The sequence below is a fragment of the Balaenoptera acutorostrata genome, chromosome 3 (genome assembly GCF_949987535.1).
Source record: "Balaenoptera acutorostrata chromosome 3, mBalAcu1.1, whole genome shotgun sequence".
Lineage (NCBI taxonomy): Eukaryota > Metazoa > Chordata > Mammalia > Artiodactyla > Balaenopteridae > Balaenoptera > Balaenoptera acutorostrata.
The window spans coordinates 38337766-38358889 of NC_080066.1; the positions used below are offsets into that span (position 1 = coordinate 38337766).

General features: G+C 45.1%; 2 pseudogenes; both read right to left on the reverse strand.

The window, feature by feature from the left end:
- Window positions 1-14545, reverse strand: part of LOC103003281 (acireductone dioxygenase-like) — a 31368-nt pseudogene extending 16823 nt beyond the window's left edge.
- Window positions 399-1461, reverse strand: LOC103002989 (molybdopterin synthase catalytic subunit-like; annotated as a pseudogene).
- Window positions 14546-21124: the final 6579 nt, after the last annotated feature.

The following is a 21124-nucleotide window of genomic DNA, read 5'->3' on the forward strand; positions in this document are numbered from 1 at the left end:
TACGTTCCCAAAACGCATCCCTGACAACAATGATATCACTGGGCATAGGGGTAGGGGGTTGGGGGCAGCCTCTGAGACAGTCACTGAGGAGGGGCCACACCTCAGTGCGAGACAAGTTAGTTAGAACTTAGTCATAGAATAGTATGTCTACCACAGGCATCTTTCCTTACATTTAAATTATTCTTCCATTTTTTCCCTAAAGCCTTTCTTTCCTCTATCTCTAGTTCCCGTGTAAGCCCTCATCCTAAACACTCATTTATTTTGCTTTTTTTTCTCTCTTTTGTTCCACTGGTGTAACATAAGAGATTATGTTTCATAAACTATCTTCTGGAGAAGAAAAATCAAAACATGATCAAAGATAAGAATTTACCAAGTTTAAATTTTAGGACTCTAAAAACCTAAGTGGTTTAATCATCGGTTGCCCAAAAGCATTCTTTGTTTCTTTTCCAAGATGATGATGATTCTTCATACATTTCCTTTTTCCATATGGGCACCTTGGCTTTTTTTTTTTTTTTTTTTTTAAAGATTTATTTTTTTATTGATTAATTGATTGATTGATTGATTGCTATGTTGGGTCTTCGTTTCTGTGCTAGGGCCTTCTCTAGTTGTGGCAAGCGGGGGCCACTCCTCATCACGGTGCGCGGGCCTCTCACCATCGCGGCCCCTCCCGCTGCGGAGCACAGCTCCAGACGCGCAGGCTCAGCAATTGTGGCCCACGGGCCCAGCCGCTCTGCGGCATGTGGGATCTTCCCAGACCAGGGCTCGAACCCGCGCCCCCTGCATTAGCAGGCAGACTCCCAACCACTGAGCCACCAGGGAAGCCCGGCACCTTGGCTTTTAAAGTTATCACAGCTTCGAGGGATGCAGCCCTATGGGCTGAGGACACAGCAATGATAATGCTTGCTTCTGACGCTGGAACTAAGCCAAGTCGATGGAACACTGCTATGTGTTTGGCCATTTCTGCCTAATGACACTACAAATTTTTCTGACTTCATTTTCTGCCATTGGTAGATATGCTTCATGCTCTAAGCTAATGACTTTCTTCCCTTCGAAGTTATTCCTTGTAGTTCCTACAAATAGGGATATTGCACCACAGAGTGGAGAAATCACCAGCTGTGAGACTTCATCTACTGAAAGTTTCTCAGATGTGAATTTTATTATATCTTTAGATTTCTCTTCAACTTCATCTGTACCTTTCCCAGGTGGCTCAAAAGCACTATCCTCCACTAATGGGGGGATAATGACAATTTCATCTCCTGATTGAAGCAGGAGGAGCTGATCTCCAAACTCGACATATTCGTGACGAACAGCAAATATCACCTGATTTCTGACGTCAGCCAATCCAGGATGGCGCGTTTCTATCTCATTCCACAGCTGCAATGCTTTTATTTCTTGTGGCACAGAAATTATCTCTGAGCGAATTCCTGTTATTTCAGCACTTTTTGCAAAATACAACACTTCCACCTGTGACTCAGAGCAAATCATTCTCTACGAAATAATCAGAGGTCTGCAAATAATCAAGGGTTCACAAAGGCACAGACGGAGCACATTTCATCAAAGAATTCTTAGTTAAGTGCATTTCTTTTTAAATTGAAAACTTGTCTTCTTAGAAACGAACAATCTGAGAAGCAAGGGCAAAGATCGCGGGTGCCTTTAGAAACCAGCTCGTCTTCCAGGCCGTCACCTGGCACCGTGGCACTATCCCGCCAGGGAACCCCAGCCCGGTATCCCAGCGTGGAAGCCTAGGCGCCAGGTCAACGCAGCACGCAGGCTGCTTCCTTCATCTTGAAAGAGAGGTCTACACTGGCTGACCCATTTTACTAGCTCCCAGCCTTTCCTCAACTCATCTGCTGAGTTCCTGCTTTCCCTGCTGCAGCCTCCTCACCATCCAGCAGAGCAATGGAGGAACGGCCCCTGCCAAGGTCATTGATGTCTCTGGACGGCTAAATCCAGGGGACATGTCTCGGTGCTCCTTTCCTCATCCACTCTGTAACTTCCCCACTGCGGTCCATCCCCTGGCTATCTCACATTTTCTGTGACAGCCCTTCTGCGTCTCCTCTTACTCAGGGGCCCTCAGGTGTAGGTGCCCGTCAGGGTCTCATCTCCGCTCCCTCCTCTTCTCCATCCTCACAGCACACTCTCTCTTTGAGCAATCTTTTCAGACCCATGGCTTCCACCACCATCTCTAGGCTGAGAACATTTAGGAGGAAGCAACATGTTGAAGAATGCAAAATAAGCATGTATGAACTGAGGCTACCACGTGAAGGAAGATAGTTGAGGGAGAAAGGAAAAACACCAGGTCCTTCCCCTGTGACTGTGGGCAAATGAGCACACCACCCCAAGTCTTGGATTTCTCATTCACAGAACTGGGATAAGAATAGCACCTACTTCATAGGGTTGTTATGAGGCTTAAGTGGGATAATTCTAGAACAAGCACCCAGTGCCCGTACTTGTCAACATTATGACTCTGTTATTTGCAGGGGTAGAGAAGCAATGGAGAGAAGTGAGGTTAAACTGAGAAATGGTAGTTTGGATCCAGGTTTTGAAACATAGGAGGGCAGTGGACCGATGGGGTATATTTGCCAAGGGCATTCCTAGCCCAACAACGCAGATGCCATAGGGCTGAGAGCCCAGGAGCCGGCAGCTCCTTCTCAGGCCTTCTGCTCTCCTTCTGGCCATCTGGCTGACCTTGTAAGCACCTGACGTGGGTTCAGCAGGTGGCCGGCCACGATGCCCTACGTGCATGTCCCAGGCATTCCTGAGACAGTCTGCCCTGAAGTTGGGGGAGGTGCTGGTGGGTCAGAATGATAAACAGTTTAGAGCCAGGGAAGTAAAAGGTCACCTTTTGGGCTGTGTCCTGGGGGAAAGGACACTGTTACCAGGGGAACGAGTACTGGTCCTTAAGAAGTACGTTGAACCTGCCCTTAGCACTTGTCCAGTTGCCAGGTCCTGAACTTAAACACGAATGCTATTTGTCCAAGATACAGGATCCAAATGAGGACCCATGGGCTAATTCAGCGGTGGCTGCAGCCAGCTTATACAGGCTCATGAGAACCAATCGTTAAACTTTCAGGAATTTTGTCAGCCAGTTATTAAACATAGCCACTATTAAAAATTAAGTTATGTAAACTTACAATTAAATAAAACATATTAAAAGACTCAAAACTCATCACTTCCTTTTTACTGTAGTATTTGTTCTCTTGAGGATATTTACAGTTATTGTATCTACCTGGTAAAAATACTATAAAATGGAAATACTATGCAACTGTGTTCAGTGATATTATGTTGGTAGTTAGACATTGGCCATGGTGGAAGTATCTACACCACAGAAGTGCTACAAATCAACACACACACACACACACACACACACACACCCTGGTTGTTAAAAACATTTACCAGCACCTCCCTGCATAAACTGATGTCTGAAATTTTTTTTATTTTTTGGCCACGTGGCTTGTGGGATCCCAGTTCCCAGACCAGGGATTGAAGCCGGGCCACGGCAGTGAAAGCTTGGAATCCTAACCACTAGGCCACCAGGGAACTCCCACTGAAATTTTGTCTTTAGCCACTTCTTTTTTTTTTGGCTGCGTTTGGTCTTCTCTCTAGTTGAGGAGAGTGGGGGCTACTCTCCGTTGCAGTGCACGTGCTTCTCACTGCAGTGGCTTCTCTTGTTGCGGAGCACGGGCTCTAGGCACGCGGGCTCAGTAGTCCTGGCACACGGGCCCTAGAGTGCGTGGGCTTCAGTAGTTGCAGCGCGTGGGCTTCAGTAGTTGCAGCACGTGGGCTTCAGTAGTTGTGGCACGTGGGCTCAGTAGTTGTGGTGCACGGGCTCAGCTGCTCCGCGGCATGTGGGATCCTCGGGAACCAGGGATCGAACTCGTGTCCCCTGCATTGGCAGGCGGATTCTCAACCACTTCGCCACCAGGGAAGTCCCTAGCCACTTCTTATGAGTTTCGGCAGTCTCCATCTGCTCCACATAAACAGGGCCCGAGTCCCACTCTAGCCTTTTGAGTTTCCCCACTCTAGTTTTGGACAGAGCTCCCAAATCTCACTGGTCTATACCCCACCAAGGGTGTGAATAACGGTGGCCATTACTGATCACTTAAAACTTGTCTCATCCTCCCTCAGCTCACCCTCACAACATCACCATGAGGTTGGTATTAAACTTTTACTCTACTAATTACAGATGATAAAGTGAGCCACAGAGAAAGTAAGCAACTCTCTCCCAAGGCAACCAGGAAAAACAAGGCGGAATCCTCTCATAACCACTACAAATAAAGAATAATCTGGGGCTTCCCTGGTGGCGCAGTGGTTGGGAGTCTGCCTGCCGGTGCAGGGGACACAGGTTCGAGCCCTGGTCTGGGAGGATCCCACATGCCGCGGAGCAACTAGGCCCGTGCGCCACAACTACTGAGCCTGCGCTCCGCAACAAGAGAGGCCGCGATAATGAGAGGCCCGTGCACCGCGATGAAGAGTGGCCCCCACTTGCCGCAACTAGAGAAAGCTCTCGCACAGAAACGAAGACCCAACACAGCCAAACTAAATAAATAAATAAATAAAAATTAAAAAAAAAAAAAAGGATAATCTGATAAAGAAATGTGATTAAGTGGTTCAATTGCCACTTCTTCATGGCACCAACCCTGACTTCAGTTTTCAACTACCAAAGGGCATCCATGTTGATGTCATTTTATTTTTCTTAGTCACATCCAATAAAACTGTGGACTCACAGGATGTGGCCTATCCCAGGTCTTTAGGAGACTTTAATGAATAAATAAGACTGTTCTAGAGTTAATTGATCCACTGTTTCAGTTGATATAGTGCTTCTAAATCAATTATTAATTAGGAATTGAGTTTCAACTATGAAACCAACTCAGTTCAAAACCTAGGCACCTCCCATGAAAGCTAAAGCTCAGAGTCTTTAAATAACTTGTAGTTACACAGCTTGTAAGAGATGAAGACAAGATATTAACCGGGCCTGTCTGATTCCAGAGCCCCTGCTCCAGGGAGAGGCATATGATGAGTATGTTAAAAACAAAATTCAACTGAGTAAATTTGAAGATTTGTCTTTATTCAACGATTCGTGACTTGGGCAGCCTCCCATCTGGCCAACAACGGAGCTAGCTCCGAGGAGCTGTACAAAGGGAAGACTTTTACAGGCAGAAGGAGGCGGGGCAAGGAAGTTATTCTAGCTAACAGTGGATTGTTTCAGGCAAGGTCACCTTCCTTTCGGGGAAGACTGGGGCTGAAACCATGCACCTCAGGCTGGGACTTGAACCCGGCCAAAACCCTGATTGAAACTTGAACCCAAACGGCTGGGACTCAAACGCAGCCAAAACCCACAGTCTTCCAACTGAGATCACACACCTGGTTTCAGGACTTAATGAAGCTCAGTTTCTTGATGTCTCATCACAGAAAGAATTCAGTGAGAGACAAAGTGATCAGTAAGGAGTGGATTTATTTAGAGAGAAACACACTTCACAGACAGAGTGTGGGCCATCTCAGAAGGTGAGAAAGGCACCAGGGTATGAGGGTTGTCAGTTTTTATTGGAGTGGGTAATTTCATAAGCTAATGAGTGGGAGGAGTATTCCAGCTATTTTAGGAAAGGGCCAGGATTTCCAGGAATTGGGCCACTGCCCACTTTTTGATCCTTATCGTTGGTCTTGGAACTGTCATGGCACCTGTGGGTGTGTCATTTAGCTTGCTGATGGGAGCTTGCTGATACAGAAGCTCAAGTTCTAGTGGAGGGACTTGCCTGGTGGTACAGTGGTTAAGAATCCACCTGCCAAAGCAGGGGACATGGGTTTGAGCCCTGGTACGGGAAGATCCCACATGTCGCAGAGCAACTAAGCCTGTGCGCCACAGCTACTGAGGCTGCGCTCTAGAGCCCGTGAGCCACAACTACTGAGCCCATGTGCCACAACTATTGAAGCCCGCACGCCAAGAGCCTGTGTTCCTCAATAAGAGAAGCCACCACAGTGAGAAGACTGCGCACCACAACGAAGGGTAGCCCCTGCCCACCCCAACTAGAGAAAGCCCTCATGCATCAACAAAGACCCAACACAGCCAAAAATTAATTAATTAATAAATTAAAAAAAAAAGGTCTAGTGGAAAAAGTCAACTTATCCGCCATCTTGGATCCATTTGGTTCTAATCAGTTTATGTCATGTCCTCAGCCTGTGTCATTCTTTCAAACCTTGTGCCCTGCCTCCTTCCCTCCTGTTTCAGGTCCTTCAGGCAGATTACCTCACTAGTGCTGACCAGGTAGCTCCACATTGACTGACTAAAGATCACATTCCTGGGAGAGGCTGAAACTGCCAATATTTATTTATTTATTTAAAGTACAGTTGATTTACAATGTTGTGTTATAGGTTAGGTATTAAGTCTTGATTTGCTGATGTGGGGTTTAGCACAAGTGAATCTAAAACAGAAGACAAGGGGACAGGGCACAACCTTTAAAAGAATGACATAGCCAAAGACATGATGAAAACTGGTTAGAACTAACTAGATCCAAGACAGCAGAAGATTTGACTTCCAGTAGACCTTGAGCCTCATTATATGCTCACTGTAATACATTAGCTAAATAACACACCCACCACCACGACAGGTCAGAGCTAACCATAAAAGGCCAAAAAGTGGGCGGTGGCCCAATTCCTGGAAATCCCCACCCTTTCCCCCAGCCCCCTGAAATAGTTGGAATAATCCTCCCACTCATTAGCCTATGAAATTACCCACGCCATATTTTGGGGCCTCTCACCTTCTGAGATGGCCCACACTCTGTCTGTGGAGTGTGTTTCTCCCTAAATAAATCCACTTCTTATGTATCACTTTGTCTCTCGCTGAATTCCTTCTGCCATAAGACATCAAGAAACTGAGCTTCATTAAGTCCTGAGACCAGGTGTGTGATCTCAATTAAAAGACGGTGGCTTTAAGTCCCAGTCTGAGTTGCACGGTTTCAAATCCATTTGGGGCCTGTTGTCTCCTTTTTCTTTTTTTTCTTCATTTATTTTGGCTGCGCTGGGTCTTAGTTGAGGCACGCGTGCTTCTTAGTTGCAGCATGGGAACTCTTAGTTGCAGCATGCATGCGGGATCTAGTTCCCCGACCAGGGATCGAATCCCGGCCCCCTGCACTGGGAGCTCGGAGTCTTACCCACTGGACCACCAGGGAAGTTCCTGCTGTCTCTTTTTAGACAACTATTAGGCAGCTATTTAAAAAAGTCTTGTAGAAGAACATTTAATGGTAGAGAAAAATGCCTGTTACGTATTAAATTAAAAATGGAGGTTAAAAAATAACTGAATTTTATCAATTCTTGGATACATACTAGTTCACATTTTAACATATCTTAAATAGGGTGCATCAAAAATCAATTTCAGTACTTCCCTGGTGGTGCAGTGGTTGGGAATCCACCTGCCAATGCAGGGGACACGGGTTTGATCCCTGGTCTGGGAAGATCCACATGCCATGGAGCAACTAAGCCTGTGTGCCACAACTACTGAGCCCGCAAGCCACAACTACTGAAGCCATGCGCCCTAGAGCCTGTGCTCTGCAACAAGAGAAGCCACCGCAATGAGAAGCCTGCACACTGCAACAAAGAGTAGCCCCCGCTCACTACAACTAGAGAAAGCCCGCACGCAGCAACGAAGACCCAACACAGCCAAAAGTAAAAAAAAAAAAAATTTTAAATCAATTTCAGGAGAATTATAGATATCAAAGTGAAAGGTAGGGGGCTCCCAATGCAGGGGGCCCGGGTTCACTCCCTGGTCAGGGAACTAGATCCCACATGCATGCCACAATTATGAGTTCAAATGCCACAACTAAGGAGCCCATCTGCCGCAACTAAGACCCAGTGCAACCAAATAAATAAATAAGTCTTTTTAAAAAAGTGAAAGATAAAACAATAAAACTTCCAGAAGATACTGTAGGGTTAAGAAAAGATTTATCAAACAGGAAATAAGACATAAACATAAAAGGTCAATAAGTTGGACTACATTAAAATTAAGAATTTCTGTGCATCAAAATACATTTTAAATGAATGAGAAGGCAAGCCACTGAGTGGGAAAAAAAAAAAAAACTTTTGAGATACATATATCCAAAAAGGGGACTCATATCCAAATGTATATTGAACTCCTACAAATCACAAACTGGCAGACAATCCAATGGAAAAAATAAGCAAAAAACTTGAAGCAGGAACTTCAGAAAAGAGAATATTAAAATGGGCAATAAGTATACGAAAAGGAGCTCAATTTCTTTAGTCTCCAGGGAAATGCTATTTATCAGTTTAATGCACTGACCAATTGCGCCCCAGAGACCACGGGAAAGGCAATTTAAAACCACCATGAGAACCACTATACACCCACAAGAATGACTAAAACTGAAAAGAATGACAATGCCAACTGTTAGCAAAGATGTAGAGAAACTGAAGCTCTCATACATTGCTGGAAGAATACAGACACTCAGAAAATTGTTTGCCAGTGTCTGTTAAAGCCGAATGCTTAAGTATGTAGCCTATGACCCAGTAATTCACTCCTAAGTATCATCCAACAGAATTTCATACATATGTGCAGCAATAGACAAGTGTCAGAACCTTCACAGAAGCATCGTTAATAATAACCCCAAACTGGAAACAACCCAAATGTCCATCAATAGTAGAATGAATACATAAATTGTGGCATATTCATAACAGTTTTATATGGCAGAAGAATTAATAAATTACAGCTACATGCAAAAACATAGATTTTTTTTTTATTAAAAAAATATGTATGTTTATTTTTAGTTAACTAATTTATTTATTTGGCTGCATCGGGTCTTAGTTGCAGCACGCAGGATCTTTTTTGCAGCGCACGGGCTTCTCTCTAGTTGTGGTGCATGGGCTCCAGAGTGCGTGGGCTCAGTAGTTGCGGCACTCGGGCTCTCTAGTTGTGGTGCGCAGGCTCTAGAGTGCGCGGGCTTAGTTGCCCCGCAGCATGTGGGATCTTAGTTCCCTGATCAGTGATTGAACCCACGTCCCCTGCATTGGAAGGAGGATTCTTAACCACTGGACCACCAGGTAAGTCCCTGGATTAATTTTATTTTTATTTTTATTTTTGCAAATTTTATTTTTAAAAAATATATTTATTTTATTTATTTATTTTTGGCTGCATTGGGTCTTCGTTGCTGCACATGGCCTTTCTCTAGCTGCAGTGAGCGGGGGCTACTCTCCGTTGTGGTGCACGGGCTTCTCATTGAGGTGGCTTCTCTTTGCTGGGAAGCACAGGCTCTAGGCGTGCAGGCTTCAGTAATTGTGGCACACAGGCTCAGTAGTTGTGGCTCTCAGGCTCTAGAGCGTAGGCTCAGTATTGGTGGCGCATGGGCTTAGCTGCTCCGCAGCATGTGGGATCTTCCTGGACCAGGGCTCGAACCCATGTCCCCTGCATTGGCAGGCGGATTCTTAGCCACTGCACCACCAGGGAAGTCCCTGGATGAATTTTAGAAATGCAATGTTGAGAAGAAGTAAGACACGACAGAGTACATACTATATGATTTCATTTACAGGAAAACAAAAATAGGCAAATCAGTCTATTTTAGTAGAAGTTAAGATAGCAAAGGGAAGTTGGGAAACATAGTGCCTAGGAGGTGGTTTAAGGAGGGTTTTGGGGGTCCTGGTGATGTTACATTTCCTGATCTGGGTAGTGATATGGTCAACATTCATAAGTTGTACACTAGGGGCTAGAGCCCACGAGCCACAACTACTGAAGCCCGCCTGCCTAGAGCCCGTGCTCCACAACAAGAGAAGCCACCGCAGTGAGAAGCCCGCGCACTGCAATGAAGAGCAGCCCCCGCTCGCCACAGTTAAGAGGAAGCCCGCGTGCAGCAACGAAGACCCAACACAGCCAAAAATAAATAAATAATAAATAAATTTATATGAAAATAAGTTGTACACTAATAATTTATGTACTTTCTGTATATGCGTATGTATATATTATACTTCAGTAAAAAGCTTACAAAATGAGGATAAAATTGAACAATTTGAGACAGGGAAAGTTAATTACTCACAGATCTTTGTTGAAAGACCTATTCAATGATGCCCTTCAGTTATCAGGAAATTGAATTCAGCACATAGGAGTGGAAAGTAAGACACGTTGCTCAGCTAGGAAACAGGAAAACATGTTGATAAATCTATCTGAAAAAAAATGAGGGGGCTCAGAAGACCTAGTAGAACTAAAGTATGATGGAATAATAACATGGAAGATAGGAGAGGAGAAATTGGACAGAAGTCATCTAAGTTTCTCATATTTCTAAGAACGATAAAGACAATGATGAATTTTAAACTCTGTATAGTCAAGTTAAGAATTTAATTTCTAAACGAGCAGAAATAGAATGTATAATTTCTAAACCAGTGAAGGGGGTAAGGGAGAGTAAAGAAGTCTGCATTGATCCAGTAGAAAACTAACAAAGGGGGGACTTCCCTGGTGGTCCAGTGGTTAAGAATCTGCCTTCCAATGCAGGGAACGCAGGTTCGATCCCTGGTCGGGGAACTAAGATCCTATATGGTGCAGGGCAACTAAGCCCGTGTGGCAACTATTGAGCCCGTGCGCCACAATGAAAGATTCTACATGCCGCAACGAAGATCCTGCATGCTGCAACAAAGACCTGATGCAGCCAAATAAAAAATAAATAAATAAATATTGAAAAAAAAAAAAAAAGAAAGCTAATGAGACATGACAACCAAATGCTATGCCTGAGCCTTGATTCTAGATCCCGGACCCCCTTCCCCTAATTTTTTTTTTTTTAATTCCTGGCTTTCTTTTTTTTTTTTTTAATTTTATTTATTTTTGGCTGCATTGGGTCTTCGTTGCTGTGCGCGGGCTTCCTCTAGTTGCAGCGAGCCTCCCACAACTAGAGAAAGCCCGGGCTTCTTATTGCAGTGGCTTCTTGTTGTGAAGCATGGGCTCTAGGGCACACGGGCTTCAGTAGTTGTGGCACGTGGGCTCAGTAGTTGTGGCTCGTGGGCTCTAGAGCGCAGGCTCAGTAGTTATGCCGCATGGGCTTAGTTGCCCCACAGCATGTGAGATCTTCCCGGACCAGGGCTCGAACCCATGTCCCCTGCATTAGCAGGCGGATTCTTAACCACTGTGCCACCAGGGAAATCCCCCCTTCCCAGATTTAAAGGAATTATTGGGACATATTGGGACAATTTAATACAGACTATACATTATATAGCATTATTGTATAAATGTTAGATTTCTTGTGTGGGATAATGTGGCCCCCATTTTTGTTGAGCTCCTAGCGCTTTCCTCTAGGATAATTCTCCAACTTTTTGGCTTTAGGACCTCTTTACACTCTGAGAAGTTGCTGAGGACTCCAAAGAGCTCTTGTTTATATAGGTTATACAAAACCCTATTTACCGAATTAAAAGTTAAGACAGAAAATTTGAAACATGCTTATATATTAATTTAAAAATAACTACATTTTCCAAAATAAAAGAGTTAATGAGAAGAGTTGCTTTGTTTACATTTTTGCAACTCTCTTCATATCTGACTTACCAGAAGTAGCTGGATTCTCACATCCACTTCAGCATTTAGTCTGCTGCTCTATATTGTTTTGGTTGAGGTATATGAAGAAAATCCAGCCTCACACTGATGTGTAGTTCGAAAAAGAAAAATGAGGAATATTTTAATAGCTTTTTCAGATGTTAGGACTATTCTCTTTTTCCCCCCATTATCAAAGACCATTTAATTTTTAAAGATCAACAATACCAAAAGCATAAAGTGGAGTAGAAGAAAATAGTTTTTTATAAGTACAATTTAATTAAAGCTGTTTACAGCTATTCTCTCCCACAGGAGTTAAGCATGAATTTTAAAAGAATAAGAGATGAGGACTTCCCTGGTGGCGCAATGGTTGAGAATCCGCCTGCCAACGCAGGGGACATGGGTTCAAGCTCGGGTCTGCGAAGATCTCACATGTCGCAGAGCAACTAAGCCCATGCACCACAACTGTTGAGCCTGCGCTCTAGAGCCTGCGAGCCACAACTACTGAAGCCCACGTGCCTAGAGTCCGCATGTCGCAACAAGAGAAGCCACTGCAATAAGCCCTCGCACCGCAAAGATGAGTAGCCCCCTCTCGCCACAACTAGAGAAAGTCCGCATGCAGCAACGAAGACCCAACGCAGCCAAAAAAAAAAAAAAATAAGTACATCATTTCATTAAAAAAAAAAAAAGAATAAGAAATGAGAAGAACAAGTACAGGGTTAGACGAGCCAGCAGGAGTCTGTGGAACCTGAGATTTCACTGTAACAGGAAGGGGACCAGATACGAGTGGCTTTTTTTTTTTAAATTAAGGTGTTTATTATTATTATTATTATTATTTGGCTGCGCCGCAGCATGTGGGATCTTAGTTCCCTGACCAGGGATCAAACTCAGGCCCTCGGCAGTAAGAGCATGGAGTCCTAACCACTGGACTGCCAGGGAATTCCCAAGGCATTTACTTTAGCTTGAACGGAAAGTGGCAAGTGGCATAAGCAACTGAGAATGTGCCCCTAATAGAGAGCTCTCCCCTCCCTGCACTCCTTGGTCCAAGGTACAATTTTGGGAGAAAAAAGCGTCCTGTATCTAGTTAGTTATGTTATCTACTATTACACCTCTAGTCTGTTTTCCTACACCAACCAATTCAGCAGGACTGAATGTCCTACAGTTTAACTCAATTCTGACACTATCTACTTGGAGATAGCGTTAGATCCCACAGATTAAGGGCTTAGTCCCACAACACTGATGCCTATCACAAATCTGGGACAATTGTACTTCTGACTCAGTGGCTAAAAATTGGGGATTTACATGACCCCTTCCTCGGGTCCCATAATTTGCTAGAACGGCTCACAAAACTCAGGAAATGTTGGTTTACATTTACGAATTTATTATAAAGGATACATAAAGACCACAGATAAACAGCCAGACAAGGAGGTACACAGAGTGAGGTCCAGAAGGGTCCTGAGCACAGGCGCTTCTGTCCCAGTGGAACTGAGATGCTCACAAAGGATTACCTATGAATAGAAGAAGGACACTCCTATCGCTCAGGAAATTCCAAGGGTTTTAGGAGCTCTGTGCCAGAAAATAGGGACAAAGACCAAAATATACTTCTCTGCTACAACTTTCTTCTAAGGCAGGCATGGCATTGACTGATACCTGGTTTAAAGTCTAAAAATCGTGTCCAGATAAAGCACACAGCAGATAAGACTCTCATTCCGGTTAAAATTGAACATGTGTCTGAACCACTGATCTTGATTGAGTTAGAGCAAATGACTATGATTTGTCCACATTTCCACAGTTGTTTCCATGTAAAAATCAGTTTTATAGCGCCTTTTATTAAAAAATATTCTTTTTTTAAATAGTTATGACTTATTTTATCATAAGGCTTTTCTTTTTTAAAAATTTTATTTATTTTTATTTTTGGCTGCATTGGGTCTTCATTGCTGCGTGCGGGCTTTCTCTAATGGCGAGCGGGGGCTACTCTTCATTGCGGTGCGAGGGCTTCTCCTTGCGGTGGATTCTCTTGCTGCAGAGCACGGACTCTAGGTGCGAGGGCTTCAGTAGTTGTGGCACGTGGGCTCAGTAGTTGTGGTTCACGGGCTCTAGAGCGCAGGCTCAGTAGTTGTGGTGCAGGGGCTTCGTTGCTCCACAGCATGTGGGATCTTCCAGGAGCAGGGCTCGAACCAGTGTCCCCTGCATTGGCAGGCGGATTCTTAACCACTGCGCCACCAGGGAAGTCCGCCATTAAAGAATATTCTGATCAAATAATCTTGCAAAGGAGATAACCTAGCTTCAAGCCTATAATATAAAAGCAAAGAGTAAATGATTTTCTGCTCAGTTATCATGTTTAGGATCCTTACAAGGAGTGTGCTAGGCCCCAGGGAGTACCTCTTGCTGTTCATGCCCAAAATTTCACGTCCTGTCCTTGAGAGTGGAAATGGTCAGCCGACTGGTTGTATGCAGTCCACACTGTTTCTCCCACAAACATCCACACAGCTGTCACATAGTTCTTTTCATCCAGTGTGAAGCAGTGATAAACTCCTGCAGGATGAGTTATCATGTTTCCTTTCTCCATGAAAATCTGAAGTCCTCTTTATCTCGTTCATCAAAGTATCCACTGCCATCCAAGATGTAGCAAATTTTACATCCGAGTACAAATGCTCCCAGCAAAACATCTTAACCTTTTCTTCATAATTTGGAAATTTATCTTTGCATATGTTTACTATGTCCACCAAGAGTAGTCTAATTCTGGATCATTCTCATACTTGTCAGCTTCCAGTAAAGGACTCCAAGCTGGTGCAGCTGCTCCAGGAGGACTGGGCAGCTGGGCTCCAGGCCAGGGGGCCACCTCAGGTCATCTTGGGACTCCTCCATGTACCAGACCTGCACCATGGTCTGGGCCTGGGAGGGGGGCGGTGCGGTGCATCACCAGGGGCTCCCTGACCTGCATGGGCTGAGCTGGGTTGAGGCCCCAGTGGCCTTTTTTTAGGGGGGCATCCCAGCTTGGGCCACTGCCCAACCCCTGTTTCCCGGTCACTGAGACTGGGCAAGGCCTGACCCATGGTATTCACTTACAATAACAAAATGTACAAGTGATACTTTCTCAAAGGTTAATTGCAATGTGAAATCTGAAACAACACCAATATGCCTTTCCTACTCTGTTACATTCAAATGCCTCACATTCAAATCCATTCTGGAATAGGTCTCTTACCCATGCATAACTTTTTACCATCATTCATTGGTCATTTAGAAAATACTGGCTGAGTTATGCAGATCTTCCAAAAGTTGACACATTTCATTACACAATATGAAAAAAAATCACATTTGGTAGACCATTAATCTCATTAGAAACATCATGAAGAATTGGGAAGCTGGGACTTCCCTGGTCGTCCAGTGGTTAAGACTCCGTGCTCCCAATGCAGGGGGCTGGGGTTTGATCCCAGGTCAGAGAACTAGATCCCACATGCATGCCGCAACTAAGAGTCTGCATGCCGCAACTAAAGATGCCGCATACGCCAATGAAAATCCCGTGGTGCCACAATCCAGCGCAGCCAAATAAATACATAAATAAATATTAAAAAAATAAAGGAATTGAGAAGTTCTCAAACTCAGGGTATATACAAGGTTTCCAAAATTTTAGTTTTCCCTTGAAAGCTCCAATATAAAAAATCATTAGTAACAGATACTATAAGCTATTTCCTTGAAGTGACTGGCTCATTTCATTCATTTTTGAGAAAATATCTGCCAAATATTTGAGTCCGAATGGCTTCTATATCGGTTGTTCTTTTCAGTTGAAATGTTGTTCTGTGAAGAAAGCAGCTGCTTCAACTCACAGCTCAAATAAAGCACTCCCGTTCTTTCTCAGTGCTTTTCCAGGAGACAACCATCTTACCAGGGTCTGCAGCACAAGTGCTTTGTATGTACTTCCATTTTTATTATATAGGATATTAGAAAGATGTATACCCAAGAGTTATGATTTAATCAAATTATTAATTTTTACTGCTTTATTTAGTACATCGTATTAATAGACTTAAAAAAAAAAAAGAGAGTGCATGATGGTGAGCAATAAAATCACTACTAGTATAGTTTGGTGCCTCTGCCATGATTCAGGGTAAGGTATAAGCGGTTTTCCCCACCGTTGCTTTTGCACCATTTGGGCAAATGTTAACACAGTGAGAAAGGCAAGTGACTTCTTAATATTACGAAAATTATTTAGATCTCGTGGTGCCCCTCCTCCCCCAGGGTCCGCGGACCACACTCTGAGAACCGTCGGTTGCTCTAGGTCGCAGCATCTTGTCCTAACCTCCACCTAACTTTACATTAAGTTCTGATCTTTCGTCCTCCGGAGTCCGCAGAAACAGCCCAGCGGCCTCCTCTCGAGCACCTGGGGCGGCTGCTTCCAGCCGGAGCCAGAGCTGCGGGGCGTGGCCAGCGCAGCACCGCAGCTGGTACCCAAGGGGCCCTCACCCCTCTTTCCCTTACCTCACTTCCTCTTCCCCTCCCCCAGCCCCTTTAACCCTTTGTTTTCCCCAAGGACGGAAAGAACGCGAGAGGAAAAGCCTCAATTTAAAAGAAGTCACCAGAGTGAATGGTGCTGGGACAGGGGACACTCTGCACAGCACATGAACGACTGTGACAGTTTGTTTAAAAAAAAAAAAATCGGGCTTCCCTGGTGGCGCAGTGGTTGAGAATCCGCCTGCCAATGCAGAGGACACGGGTTCGAGCCCTGGTCTGGGAAGATCCCACATGCCGCAGAGCGGCTGGGTCCGTGAGCCACAATTACTGAGCCTGCGCATCTGGAACCTGTGCTCCACAACAAGAGAGGCCGCAATAGTGAGAGGCCTGCGCACCGCGATGAAGAGTGGCCCCCGCTTGCCACAACTAGAGAAAGCCCTCGCACAGAAACGAAGACCCAACACAGCCATAAATAAAAAATTAAAAAAAATAAAAAAAAAAATCTATCTATCTACCTATCTGTATCTATATATATCTTGATTGTTCTTTTCCTGGTTACAAAAGTAATAGATGCTTGTTATATAATGTTCAACCCCACAGAATTGCATAAAGTAGAAATTGAGAGTCTCCCACTATACCCCACTCCCATACCCTCTTAGGTTTCTGTGCCTTTAATTTTTCATATATATGTATGTATGTATGCTAAGATATTTCTGTGCAACTTTCTATTTTCACTTAATATATCACAATGCATTTTTCTTTTTCTTTTTTATTTGAGTCTTAACCACTGGACCGCCAGGGAAGTCCCCCAATGCATTTTTCTGTATCAGCAAATATTTACCTCATTCTTAATGACAATGGACATTTTAGGTCATTCCCAATTTTTCCCTATTACAAACAGTGCTGCAGTGAACACCTTGCACTTATGTGTCTGTACAATTTGGTAAGTATTTCTATGCTGTCAGTCTCTCAGAGTGGAATTTCCGGATGAAGAGTTATGTGTACTTTATAATAGGATGGATGCTACTAAATTGCCCTCCAAAGAGATTGTACTACCAACACTCCATCCAGCCACAACAACGATATTTTGAAATGATCTGTTCATATCTCCATCTTCCGGATACCCTCACTGGACTCTGGTCCTCTCAGGAATAGAATGTGCCCTCTTGTCCATCCCTGGGTCACACCTGTCATGTCATAGGAGCTCAGTAAACTGGTGTGGAGTGGATGTGAATGAACAGATAATATTAACACTATGGCCAGGCTTCTCCTATGTGTGCCAGGCACCATTCAAAGCATTTTATCTGCATGAATTTATTTAATCCTAATAACTGCTAGGAGTAGGGATTTTTATTATCTCCATTTGCAGTTGAAGAAACTGAGGCTCAGAGAAGTTAAGTGACTTGCCCAGGCATGAGACAATCACGACAGAAGACTTCCACAGAACTTTCCTGGCGGTCCAGAGGTCAAGACTCTGCCCTTCCACTGTAGGGGGTGCGGGTTCCATTCCTGGTCCGGGAACTAAGATCCCTCATGCCATGCGGCCAAAAAACTTAAGACTTCCACAAACAGGGAGAAAGCTTTATACTCTGGGAATCTGTTACCAAGATGGTAATGTTGCCTCTAGTTCTTTTTAATCCCTTTCAATCATTTCCCCTTCTTCCAACTTTGGATCTCTAGTTTTATTAGGAATCTTGAGGATTAATTAACTTAAGCAACCTAAGAGAAAATTTCACAAAATTTAATAAAGTTTTATTTATTTATTTGGCCATGCATGTAGGATCTTGGTTCCCTGACCAGGGATCGAACCCGTGCCCCCTGCAGTGGAAGTGAGGGGTCCTAACCATTGGACCACCAGGGAATTCCCTAAATAGTGTTTTAAAATCTTCCAAATTTGTTTCTGGACCCCGCCTGTTACTATCTATAGATTTATTTTACAACGTTAAAATCAGAGTAGTAGGGCTTCCCTGCTGGCGCAGTGGTTAAGAATCTGCCTGCCAATGCAGGAGACACGGATTCGAGCCCTGATCTGGGAAGAACCCACATGCCGCAGAGCAACTAAATCCATGCACCACAACTACTGAAGCTGTGCTCTAGAGTCTGCAAGCCACAACTACTGAGCCCACGTGCCACAACTACTGAAGCCCGCGCACCTAGAGCCCGTGCTCCGCAACAAGAGAAGCCACCTCAATGAGAAGCCCGCGCACCGCAACGAAGAGTAGTCGCCGCTCGCCACAACTAGAGAAAGCCTGCGCACAGCAACAAAGGCCCAACGCCGCCAAAAGTAAATAAATAAAATAAATAAATTTATTAAAAAAAAATCAGAGTAGTAGTTTGTGTTCTTTTATTGGGGGGGGTCTGTTTACCTTTCGTGATGATTCAAGTGTAAATGAATGCTATACCCTCCCTTTATCCCCACCCCCAGTGCAGGCTTGAGAAGGTGAACTTGTACTTGGCCTTCAAGGATGAGTTGGGTCTGGCAATGGGGAGTGGAAAGAACCCACTTGATGGAAGGAAGGGACAGTGCAACTGCTCAGAGTCAAGGACTACTCAGGGGAATGGCTAAATTTAGGGTTCTTGTGGAGAGGGAATAGTAACTGGGCGGGGGGGGGGTAGGTGAAGGCCATGAAATGTTATAAGCTATTCAGATTTTATTGTATCAGGCAGTGGAGAGCTACTTTACTATCTGAGCTGTGGAGTGACTGCTCAGGGCTGTGCTTCAGGGTGACAGCGCTGGAAGCGTCAGGGAGGGCTGATGGGAGGGGGAGGGAGCACAGACTGACTACTGGCAGGGAAATCAGTTTAGAGATGACCATAAATAGCTCTATCAACACCTCCCCCTCAACCGTCCTCCCTCCCATCTTTTGATTTCTAATAATGGCATCACCATTCTCCCAGCCCCAGGGATGGAAGTCTGAGTCACTGTGACTCCTCCACCGTCCAGCTAGCTGCAGTTCCTGCAGATGCCATCTCTACACCGCCTCTGCACTCTTGCACCTTCTTGAGGGTCCTGCCAGGACCCCGTGTCAAGTCTCTCTGGTTCAAGAACCCTGGCCTCCCTTCCCCAGGCCTGATTCTCCACTGTCTGACATCCCCTCACTGCTGTGCCAGATGTTACCAGATGTTACTCCCTGCCTACAAACATAGCACGAAACTAATGTCCTGGTGTGTCCACCTGGGTGAAGTGCAAGGCCCTCACTCTACTCGTGTCTATATGGTCAGCCTCCTTCCACATCTTAAAAATCCGTGAGAACACACTTGATGGATGTTCCTGCCCTGAGCTCATCAGGGTCTCCCCCATCAGAGGTGATTTTCTCTTTGCCAGATGCCTAATGTGTCATCTAAACTCCTCCTGGGACACTTTCCCCTTGTGCCTGGTTTGTGGTGATTTGTGGCTCCCAGATGGTAGAGACTGAGTGATATGCATTTCTGTGCCTCCATGGGGAACTTGCGCATGACGTAGACTCAGTAACTAATTGAGGTTTGATTTAAAATATGTAAGGGGACTTCCCTGGCAGGCCAGTGGTTAAGACTCCACGCTTCCAATGCAGGGGGCATGGGTTCGATCCCTGGTCAGGGAACTAAGATCCCACATTCTGTGCGTGGCCACAAATTATAAATAAATAAATAAATAAAATCTGTAAGGGTGAGAGTTTCCAAATCTGCTGACCCCAAAGGAGGATACAGTCACCTTTCCTTTAAATATCACCTTTCTCTGAGGTGGCTTTCAGGGCCAGCAGTTATCACCACAAAAAATTCCAAAGAAGTACAATAAATAGGGGCTCTGGTTCCTATTCTTCCTCCTTAAAAGAATGATGGACTATTAGCCAGGTATATGAGTATGAACTAGAGTTCTGCTACTTCCTAGCTGTGTGACTTTGAGCAAGTGTCCTAACCTCTCTGAGCCAATGGAGCTGACACCAGCTGCCTCACCAAATAGATATTGCATGAGGAAGGCTGGTATGGAGCTGGAGCCCTGGGAGGTGGGCAGTGAGAGCAGTTTAATCGGAAGATTTTGCCTTGACTGTCCTGGGCTGCTGCTGTGCTTGCAAAGGACCCATGTGCTCCCACCCTGATCCCTCTGCAGGTGAAGGCCAGACTCTGGAACACACTGAGGCTCTAGTATTGCCTCTTGCCAGGCCTCTGACACCTTGGTCCACCATACAGAGAAACAAATGAGCCCCTGGGGGTGGAGAGCAATTTCTTTATGACCATTTCAGAAGTGGCAGTATAGGTAGTTATCATACATAACAGAATCTGATTGTTTGGGCCAAAAGGAGCCTGGGGGAGCAGTCATCCTCCCAGTTTATAGGTATAGACACCGAGGCCCTGGTACCTGATAACACTAGGATGGCATGAAAGCCAAATACCAGAGGCTTCCATGGTCTCTGCTTGTGTTTTGTTTTTTCTTAATGTTTTGTTTTGTTTTTTGGCTGTGTTGGGGCTTCGTTGCTGCGTGCGGGCTTTCTCTAGTTGCAGCAAGTGGGGACTACCCTTCGTTGCGGTGCGTGGGCTTCTCATTGTGGTAGCTTCTCTTGTTGTGGAGCATGGGCTCTAGGCGCACGAGCTTCAGTAGTTGTGGCGTGTGGGCTCAGTAGTTGTGGCTTGCAGGCTCTAGAGCACAGGCTTAGTAGTTGTGACACATGGGCTTAGTTGCTCCGCAGCATGTGGGATCTTCCCAGACCAGGGATCGAACACGTGTCCCCTGCATTGGCAGGCGGATTCTTAACCACTGTGCCACCAGGGAAGTCCCTCTGCTTGTGTTTTGAGCAAGAGAATTGGAACAGAATGAAAGGGATAATGGGTCATTCTAGGACATGCTGGCTCAAGGTTAGGCCTTTGAATGAGGCCTCAGACTTTGGGGGTGGCCCCAGAACAGCCTCCCCTTGGGCCCAGTCTACTAGATCTCTGGGCCAAAGTAGTAGCTTTGCCTGGCTGAGACAGGGAGAAGGAAGCTTTGAAGTCAGTAATTCAAGGTCACTTTCCTGGCCCAGCTCCACCTGGCAACGTTGACTCTGAGGCAATGAAGGGGAGAGCTGGGAACACAGGGCAGAAAGAGGTGGCTAGCATTCGAGTGAGTCAGTGTAGCTGGGAAAGTGGGGGGCTGGGGTCAGATTTTTCTAAATAAAACCCAGCCCCAACTGGTGTCTCATTTCAAGAAGATGAGTG